Raw genomic sequence first — 10,790 nt, 5'->3', positions numbered from 1 at the left:
AAGAGGTCTTGATACAGTGTCTGTCAGACCACATGTGGAGCTTTGTGTTCAGTTCTGGGTGTTGATTTTGAGACCTACAGTCATGGAAGAGCAATCAGGAACTTGAAAGGTGTAAAATATCTTGAGAAGTGGTTGAGGGCAACTGGGGAGAAAGTGGGGCTGGTGCAATGTGTGTGCATTAGAGTCAGTAGACAGATGAGACCAGGTAACTATTTTCCTTTTACTCAAGTCCTGATTTGACATACTTTGTGTAGGGCCAGGCAGTAGAAAAATGGCCAGTAGGTGGTAGAGTGAAGCAGAAAAGATTCTATGATGAAATACATGGACAAGTGAATGTGAAAAACATGTATGTACAGTTTAAAGAGTGATTAGAATATCTGAAAATGTCCACCTGGCTTCAAAACTAGAACATTAATTTGTATCTTAGAAGCCCTTGTATTCTCTCTGATCTCATTTGTTTTCACAGTTATATAATCTCACTGATTACACCATAATTTAGTTATTCTGTTAAATGATGTTTAGGTTTGTTTGTATCAAGGAAGTACATTATTAATATCCTGCATGTGTCCTGATAAGTAAGTGCAAGAGTTTCTTTAAAAAAAAATTTTTTTTTTTTCAACGTTTATTTATTTTTGGGACAGAGAGAGACAGAGCATGAACGGGGGAGGGGCAGAGAGAGAGGGAGACACAGAATCGGAAACAGGCTCCAGGCTCCGAGCCATCAGCCCAGAGCCCGACGCGGGGCTCGAACTCACGGACCGCGAGATCGTGACCTGGCTGAAGTCGGACGCTTAACCGACTGCGCCACCCAGGCGCCCCCCAAAAAATTTTTTTTAATGTTTTTATTTTATTTTGAACGAGAGACAGAGTGCGAGTGGGGGAGGGGCAGGGAGGGAAGTCTCTGAGCTGTCGGCACAGAGCTTGACATGGGGCTCCAACTCACGAGCTGTGAGATCATGACTTGAGCCAAAGTCAGACGGAGGTTTAACTGACAGCCACCCAGGCACCCCAAGAGTTTCTTTTATAGCAATGATTCTCAGAAGAGTGGTCCCCAGACCAACAGCATCAAGACCACCTGCAACTTCTTTTAATGCAAAGTCTTAAGCCCCAATCCATGAATTAGAAACTCAGGGAAGAGTCCAGTAATCTGTGTTTAACAAACCCTCTCTGGGATTCTGATGCACACTAATGTGTGAGAAGCACTGTTCAGAGTATTAGCATGAGGGCAGAATTGCTGGGTCTCAGAATATACACATGCTCAACTTTTTTTTTTTTTTTTTCAACTTTTTTGAGAAATACCAAACATTTCCAAAGTGGCCATTCCAATTTATGTCTCTACAGTCAGTGGATGAGTCTTCCTAATGCTCCTTACTCTCTTCTATATTTTGTATTTGTCTTATTTTTTAGGGACCACAGATTTGGGAGGTTTGAAGGATATCCCTCGTGGCCTTAACTTGCGTTTCTCTCACTACAAATGGGTTTGAGCATATTTTCGTGTATTTATGAGCTACTAATATTTCTCACAGTGAAAGGACTGTTGTGTCTTTGACCACTTCTTTACTGGGTTTCAAATTGATTTGTAGGACTTATCTTCATACTAATCTTTTGTCATTTTATGTGCTGCAAACATCATCTAATGGTTGCTTTTGTTTTGTAATCTCCATACTGGATCTTCTGTTGAACAGATCTTAATTTCAGTGTTACTGAATTTAGCAGTCTTTTATGGTCAGTGCTGTTTGTGTTTTAAGAAGTCCTTTCCTGTCCTGAAGTCATAAAGATATTTCCCCTCTGTTGTTTTATGCTTTCATCTTTTTCTTTCATTATGACATTTCTTTATGTTGTGGTGTAGGTATATACTTTTTTTCTTAATGAATAATTAATTGGCCCAGCGTCTTTTATTAAGGAATCTATCTTTTAACCACTGATCTTTAAAGCCCTGTCTTAAACCAAGTGTGTGTGTGTGTGTGTGTGTGTGTGTGTGTGTGTGTATATATATATATATATACACATATATATGTATATCTATCTATATCTCCATGATATTACATATATATGTAATATGTGTATTATATATTTTTTGTTTTATTTGTTTCTGAGGTCTCTATTCTGATATTTTCTGATCTACTTGTTTATTTCTATGCCCATATTACATCATCTTATAGCTTTATAAGAAGTCAGTATCTGATCAGAGAAGCTCCTCAATGTTGTTCTGAGCAAGCAGCCCATTTACATTTTAGAATTATCTTGTAAATTTTCACAAAAAACTCCTCTAGGATTTTGATTAGGATTGCATTCCATTTATAGATCGATTTAGGAAGACTAGACATCTTTATATACTTTGAATCTTCTTATCCATAATTTTCTTGATTTATTTAAGACTTCTTCAGTGTCTTTCAATATAATTATATACTTTTTCCAGAAAAGTCTTATATATATCTTTTATTAAATTTATTCCTAGGCACTTCATAGTTTCCAATGCCATTGTAAATAGTGTAATTTTAAAAATTACTTCTGCTGTGTCTGGGAATAGAAGAAATACAATTGGCTGTTCTATATATTTTTTGTAGCTGTGACCTTTTTAGAGTCTCACATCCTAATAATCTCTCATGCTTCTGTTGGGTTTTCTGTGTACAAATATTAACTGTTTTATCTCTTCCTTTCCAATCCTTTTACCTTTTCTGCACTAGTTAGGACCTCTAGAATGCTGACTACAAGTGATGATTGCAAACATCTTTGTCTTATTCTGATACTTGAAGGGAATATTTTCGGGCACCGCGTGGCACAGCTGGTTGATTAAAGTTCATTAAAGTTGATTAAAGTTGGTGGATTAAAGGATTAAAGGAGATGAAAGGAGAATAATTCTTTGCTACCTCAATAAATACAGAAGAAGCATTGAATAAAATGTAACACCTTTTCATGATAAACACTCAATACAAGTGTGGAATCTAAGAGCAGGTGTATGTAAAAATCACATAATAAACAGTTTATTAATCTATTCTAATCTGGTTTTGATATGAGTTATGCTAGCCTCATACAATGAGTAAAGAGTGTTTCTTCTACATTATTATTTGAAGTTTTTTTATATCAGTTTATCTTTTTCTTGGTAAAACTTGCTTATAAAGTTATCAGCATCTGGCTTTTGTTGTTGTTTCAAGTGTTTATTTAAATTTTAGTTAACATAGGGGGTGCCTGCATGACTCAGTCAGTTGAGTGTCCAACTTCGGCTCAAATCATGATTTTGCCGTTTGTGAGTTTGAGCCCTGTGTGGGGCTCTGTGTGGACAGGTCAGAGCCTGGAGCCTGCTTCAGATTCTGTGTCTCCCTCTCTCTTTCTGCCCCTCCCCGCTCATCTCTCAGACATAAATATACATTAGAAAATTAAAAAAAATTCTGGTTAACGTATAGTGTAATATTGGTTTCAGGAGAATTTAGTGATTCATCACTGACGTGCTATATATGTTGCTCATCTCAAGTGCCCGCCTTAATTCCCATCACCCATTTAGCCCATCCACCACCCAACTTCCCTCCCTTAATTTGTTCTCTATAGTTAAGAGTCTCTTATGGTTTGCCTCCCTCTTTTATTTTTCCCCTTTCTTCCCCTATATTCATCTGTTTTGTTTCTTAAATTCCACATATGAGTGAAATCATATGGTATTTGCCTTTCTCTGACTGCATTATTCCACTTAGCATAATAGTCTAGGTCCATCCATGTTGTTGCAAATGTCAAGATTGCATTATTTTTTATGGCCGAGTAATACATACATATAAACATACATATAAATGCATACATATATATATACATACACATATATATTCATATGTATGTATATGCATACATACACCACATCTTTATCCATTCATCAGTAGATAGACATTTGGGCTCTCTCCATAGTTTGGCTATTGTTGATAATGCTGCTATAAATATCAGGGTACATGTGCCCCTTCAAATCAGTATTCTTGTATCCTTTGGGTCAATACCTAGTACTGCAATTGTGGGATTGTAGGGATCGTTTTATTTTTAACTTTTTGAGGAACCTCCATAGTGTTTCCAGAGTGGCTGCACCAGTTTGCATTGCCACCAGTAGTGTAAGAGGGTTCCTTTTTCTCTGCATCCTCACCAACATCTGTTGTTTCCTATGTTGTTCATTTTAGCCATTCTGACAGGTTTGAGGTGGTAACTCATTGTAGTTTTTGATTTGCATTTCCCTGATGATGAGTGATGTTGAACATTTTTTCATATGTCTGCTGGCCATTTGTATCACTTCTTTGGAAGAATGTCTATTCATGTCTTCTAGCACCTGACATACTTGTGGTATCGGAATTTTTGTTCCTTTTGTGTACTGATATTTTTTATTTGTATCTTGTGTCTTTTCTTTTGGCAGTTTGTTTCCTGTAAGTCTTCAAAGAACTTGATGTTGTTTACCCTCATGTTTTGAAATTTTTTCCATTTTATTTTTATTTGTATCTTTTTTGTGTGTCTTTGAGAGAGAAGGTGCAAGTGAGCAAGGGGCAGAGAGAGAGAAACGCAGAGAGAGGGAGAGAAGTGGGGCTCACCTGAGCTGGGGCTTGAGCTCAACCCATGTGGAACTTGAACTCACAAACCATGAGATCATGACCTGAGCCAAAGTCAGATGCCTAACAACTGAGCCATCCAGGCACCCCTATTTGTATCTTTATAATATTGTTTTCCCTGCTTCTCAACTGCTATAAGAATGGCTATTCATACTTGGGATGTATTTTTTTTGTTTATTTTTATTTTTTAAAAATTTATTTATTGTTTAATTTACATCCAAGTTAGTCAGCATATAGCACAATAAGGATTTCAGGAGTAGATTCTTAATGCCCCTTACCCATTTAGCCCATCCTCCCTTCCACAACCCCTCCAGTAACCCTCTGTTTGTTCTCCATATTTAAGAGTCTCTTGTGTTTTGTCCCCCTCCCTGTTTGTATATTATTTTTGCTTCCCTTTCCTTATGTTCATCTGTTTAGTATCTTAAAGTCCTCATATGAGTGAAGTCATATGATATTTGTCCTTCTCTGACTAGTTTCGCTTAGCATAATACCCTCCAGTTCCATCCACATAGGTGCAATTGGAAAGATTTCATTCTTTTTGATTGCCAAGTAATACTCCATTGTATATGTATACCACATCTTTATCCATTCATCCATCAGTGGACATTTGGGCTCTTTCCATACATTGGCTATTGTCGACAGCACTGCTATAAACGTTGGGGTGCATGTGCCCTTTTGAAACAGCACACCTGTATCCCTTAGATAAATACCTAGTAGTGCAATTGGTAGGTCATAGGGTAGTTCTACTTTTAACTTTTTGAGGAAACTCCATACTGTTTTCCAGAGTGGCTGAACCAGTTTGCATTCCTACCAGCAATGCAAAAGATCCTCTTTCTCTGCAACCTCGCCAACATCTGTTGTTGCCTGAGTTGTTAATGTTAGCTATTCTGACAGGTGTGAGGTGGTATCTCAATGTGGTTTTGATTTGTACTTTCCTGATGATGAGTGATGTTGAGCATTTTTTCATGTGTCTGTTTGCCATCTGGATATCTTCTCTGGAGAAGTGTCTGTTCATGTATTTTGCTCATTTCTTCATCGGATTATTCACTTCTTGGGTGTTGAGTTTGATAAATTCTTTATAGATTTTGAATACTAATCCCTTATCTGATATGTCGTTTGCAAATATCTTTTCCCATTCCGTCGATTGCCTTTTAGTTTTGCTGATTGTTTCCTTTGCTGTGAAGCTTTTTATTTTGATGAGGTCCTGATAGTTCATTTTTACTTTTATTTCCTTTGCCTCCACAGACATGTTGAGTAAGAAGTTGCTGCGGCCAGGGTCAAAGAGGTTTTTGCCTGCTTTCTCCTTGAGGATTTTGATGGCTTCCTGTCTCACGTTTAGGTCTTTCATACATTTTGAGTTTATTTTTGTGTATGGTATAAGAAAGTGGTCCAGGTTCATTTTCCCAGCACCATTTGCTGAAGAGATTGTCTTTATTCCATTGGATGTTCTTTCTTGCATTGTCAAAGATGAGTTGGCAATGCATTTATGGGTCCATTTCTGAGTTGTCTATTTTGTTCCATTGATCTATGTGTCTGTTTTTGTGCCAGTATCATACTGTCTGGATGATTACAGCTTTGTAATACATCCTTTTTTTTTAACATATGAAATTTATTGTCAAATTGGTTTCCATACAACACCCGATGCTCATCCCAAAAGATGCCTTCTTCAATATCCATCACCTACCCTCCCCTCCCTCCCACCCCCCATCAACCCTCAGTTTGTTCTCAGTTTTTAAGCGTCTCTTATGCTTTGGCTCTCTCCCACTCTAACCTCTTTTTTTTTTTTTTCCTTCCCCTCCCCCATGGGTTTCTGTTAAGTTTCTCAGGATCCACATAAGAATGAAAACATATGGTATCTGTCTTTCTCTGTATGGCTTATTTCACTTAGCATCACACTCTCCAGTTCCATCCATGTTGCTACAAAGGGCCATATTTCATTCTTTCTCATTGCCACGTAGTACTCCATTGTGTATATAAACCACAATTTTTTTATCCATTCATCAGTTGATGGACATTTAGGCTCTTTCCATAATTTGGTGATTGTTGAGAGTGCTGCTATAAACATTGGGGTACAAGAGGCCCTATGCCTCAGTACTCCTGTATCCCTTGGGTAAATTCCCAGTAGTGCTATTGCTGGGTCATAGGGTAGGTCTATTTTTAATTTTTGGAGGAATCTCCACACTGTTTTCCAGAGTGGCTGGACCAATTTGCATTCCCACCAACAGTGCAAGAGGGTTCCCGTTTCTCCACATCCTCTCCAGCATCTATAGTCTCCTGATTTGTTCATTTTGGCCACCCCGACTGGTGTGAGGTGATATCTGAGTGTGGTTTTGATTTGTATTTCCCTGATGAGGAGCAATGTTGAGCATCTTTTCTGTGCCTGTTGGCCATCTGGATGTCTTCTTTAGAGAAGTGTCTATTCATGTTTTCTGCCCATTTCTTCACTGGATTATTTGTTTTTCGGGTGTGGAGTTTGGTGAGCTCTTTATAGATTTTGGATACTAGCCCTTTGTCCGATATGTCACTTGCAAATATCTTTTCCCATTCCGTTGGTTGCCTTTTAGTTTTGTTGGTTGTTTCCTTTGCTGTGCAGAAGCTTTTTATCTTCATGAGGTTCCAATAGTTCATTTTTGCTTTTAATTCCCTTGCCTTTGGGGATGTGTCAAGTAAGAAATTGCTGCAGCTGAGGTCAGAGAGGTCTTTTCCTGCTTTCTCCTCTAGGGTTTTGATGGTTTCCTGTCTCACATTAAGGTCCTTTATCCATTTTGTTTACTTTTGTGAATGGTGTGAGAAAGTGGTCTAGTTTCATTCTTCTACATGTTGCTGTCCAGTTCTCCCAGCACCATTTGTTAAAGAGACTGTCTTGTTTCCATTGGATATTCTTCCCTGCTTTGTCAAAGATGAGTTGGCCATACTTTTGTGGGTTTAGTTCTGGGGTTTCTATTCTCTTCCATTGGTCTATGTGTCTGTTTTTGTGCCAATACCATGCTGTCTTGATGATTACAGCTTTGAGGTAGAGGCTAAAGTCTGGGATTGTGATGCCTCCTGCTTTGGTCTACTTCAAAATTACTTGGGCTATTCAGGGCCTTTTGTGGTTCCATACAAATTTTAGGATTGCTTGTTCTAGCTTCGAGAAGAATGCTGGTGCAATTTTGATTGGGATTGCATTGAATGTGTAGATAGCTTTGGGTAGTATTGATATTTTGACAATATTTATTCTTCCAACCCATGAGCACGGAATGTTTTTCCATTTCTTTATATCTTCTTCAGTTTCCTTCATAAGCTTTCTATAGTTTTCAGCATACAGATCTTTTACATCTTTGGTTAGATTTATTCCTAGGTATTTTATGCTTCTTGCTGCAATTGTGAATGGGATCAGTTTCTTTATTTGTCTTTCTGTTGCTTCATTATTAGTGTGTAAGAATGCAATTTCTGATTTCTGTACATTGATTTTGTATCCTGCAACTTTGCTGAATTCATGTATCTGTTCTAGCAGACTTTTGGTGGAGTCTATTGGATTTTCCATGTATAATATCATGTCATCTGCAAAAAGCGAAAGCTTGACTTCATCTTTGCCAATTTTGATGCCTTTGATTTCCTTTTGTTGTCTGATTGCTGATGCTGGCACTTCCAACACTATGTTAAACAACAGTGGTGAGAAGGGTGATCCCTGTCGTGTTCCTGATCTCAGGGGGAAAGCTCTCAGTTTTCCCCATTGAGGATGATATTAGCCGTGGGCTTTTCATAAATGGCTTTTATGATGTTTAAGTATGTTCCTTCCAGCCCAACTTTCTCGAGGGTTTTTATTAAAAAGGTTGCTGAATTTTGTCAAATGCTTTTTCTGCATCAATTGACAGGATCATATGGTTCTTATCTTTTCTTTTATTAACGTGATGTATCACGTTGATTGATTTGCGAATGTTGAACCAGCCCTGCATCCCAGGAATGAATCCCACTTGATCATGGTGAATAATTCTTTTTATATGCTGTTGAATTCGATTTGCTAGTATCTTATTGAAAATTTATGCATCCATATTCATCAGGGATATTGGCCTGTAGTTCTCTTTTTTTACTGGGTCTCTGGTTTAGGAATCGAAGTATACTGGCTTTATAGAATGAGTCTGGAAGTTTTCCTTCCCTTTCTATTTCTTGGAATAGCTTGAGAAGGATAGGTATTATCTTTGCTTTAAATGTCTGGTAGAATTCCCCAGGGAAGCCATCTGGTCCTGGACTCTTATTTGTTGGGCGATTTTTTAAAAAAAAATTTTTTTTTCAACGTCTATTTATTTTTGGGACAGAGAGAGACAGAGCATGAACGGGGGAGGGGCAGAGAGAGAGGGAGACACAGAATCGGAAACAGGTTCCAGGCTCTGAGCCATCAGCCCAGAGCCTGACACGGGGCTCGAACTCACGGACCGCGAGATCGTGACCTGGCTGAAGTCGGACGCTTAACCGACTGCGCCACCCAGGCGCCCCGTGTTGGGCGATTTTTGATAACTGATTCAATTTCTTCTCTGGTTATGGAATTGTTCAAGCTTTCTATTTCTTCCTGTTTGAGTTTTGGAAGTGTGTGGGTGTTTAGGAATTTGTCCATTTCTTCCAGGTTGTCCAGTTGGTTGGCATATAATTTTTCATAGTATTTCTTGATAATTGCTTGTATTCCTGAGGGATTGGTTGTAAGAATTCCATTTTCATTCATGATTTTATCTATTTGGGTCATCTCCCTTTTCTTTTTGAGAAGCCTGGCTAGAGGTTTGTCAATTTTGTTTATTTTTTCAAAAAATCAACTCTTGGTTTCATTGATCTGCTCTACAGTTTTTTTAGATTCTATATTGTTTATTTCTGCTCTGATCTTTATTATTTCTCTTCTTCTGCTGTGTTTGGGGTGTCTTTGATGCTCTGCTTCTATTTCCTGTAGGTGTACTGTTAGATTTTGTATTTTGTATTTTTCTTGTTTCTTGAGATAGGCCTGGATTGCAATGTATTTTCCTCTCAGGACTGCCTTTGCTGCATATCAAAGCACTGTTGTATTTTCATTTTCATTTGTTTCCATATATTTTTTAAGTTTTTCTCTAATTGCTTGGTTGACCCATTCATTCTTTAGTAGGGTGTTCTTTAACCTCCATGCTTTTGGAGGTTTTCCAGACTTGTTCTTTGGTTGATTTCAAGCTTCATAGTATTGTGGTCTGAAAGTATGCATGGTATGATCTCAATTCTTGTATACTTATGAAGGGCTGTTTTGTGACCCAGTATGTGATCTATCTTGGAGAATGTTCCATGTGCACTCGAGAAGAAAGTATATTCTGTTGCTCTGGGATGCAGAGTTCTAAATATATCTGTCAAGTCCATCTGATCCAATGTATCATTCAGGACCCTTGTTTTTTTATTGACCATGTGTCTAGATGATCTATCCATTGTTGTAAGTGGGGTATTAAAGTCCCCTGCATTTACCACATTCTTGTCAATAAGGTTGCTTATGTTTGTGAGTAATTGTTTTATATACTTGGGGGCTCCGGTATTTGGTGCATAGACATTTATAATTGTTAGTTCTTGATGGATAGACCCTGTGATTATTATATAACGCCCTTCTTCATCTCTTGTTACAACCTTTAATTTAACGTCTAGTTTGTCTGATATAAGTATGGCTACTCCAGCTTTCTTTTGACTTCCAGTAGCATGATAAATAGTTCTCCATCTGCTCACTTTCAATCTGAAAGTGTCCTCAGGTCTAAAATGAGTCTCTCATAGACAGAAAATAGATGGGTCTTGTTTTTTTTTATCCATTCTGATGCCCTATGTCTTTTGGTTGGCATATTTAATCCATTTACATTCAGTGTTATTATAGAAAGATATGAGTTTAGGGTCATTGTGATGTCCGTAGGTTTCATGCTTATAGCGATGTCTGTGGTACTTTGTCTCACAGGATCCCCCTTAGGATCTCTTGTAGGTCTGGTTTAGTGGTGACGAATTCCTTCAGTTTTTGTTTGTTTGGGAAGACCTTTATCTCTCCTTCTATTCTAAATGACAGATTTGCTGGATAGAGGATTCTCGGCGGCATGTTTTTTCTGTCATCACATTGAAGATTTCCTGGCATTCTTTTCTGGCCTGAGAAATTTCAGTAGAGAGATCGGTCACGAGTCTTATAGGTCTCCCTTTATACGTTAGGGCACGTTTATCCCTAGCTGCTTTCAGAATTTTCTCTTTATCCTTGTATTTTGC

This window comes from Prionailurus viverrinus, chromosome B3 (genome assembly GCF_022837055.1).
Source record: "Prionailurus viverrinus isolate Anna chromosome B3, UM_Priviv_1.0, whole genome shotgun sequence".
In the NCBI taxonomy this organism is placed as follows: Eukaryota; Metazoa; Chordata; class Mammalia; order Carnivora; family Felidae; genus Prionailurus; species Prionailurus viverrinus.
The sequence above is the reverse complement of the archived record's forward strand: the minus strand, read 5'-3'. Positions refer to the sequence as shown.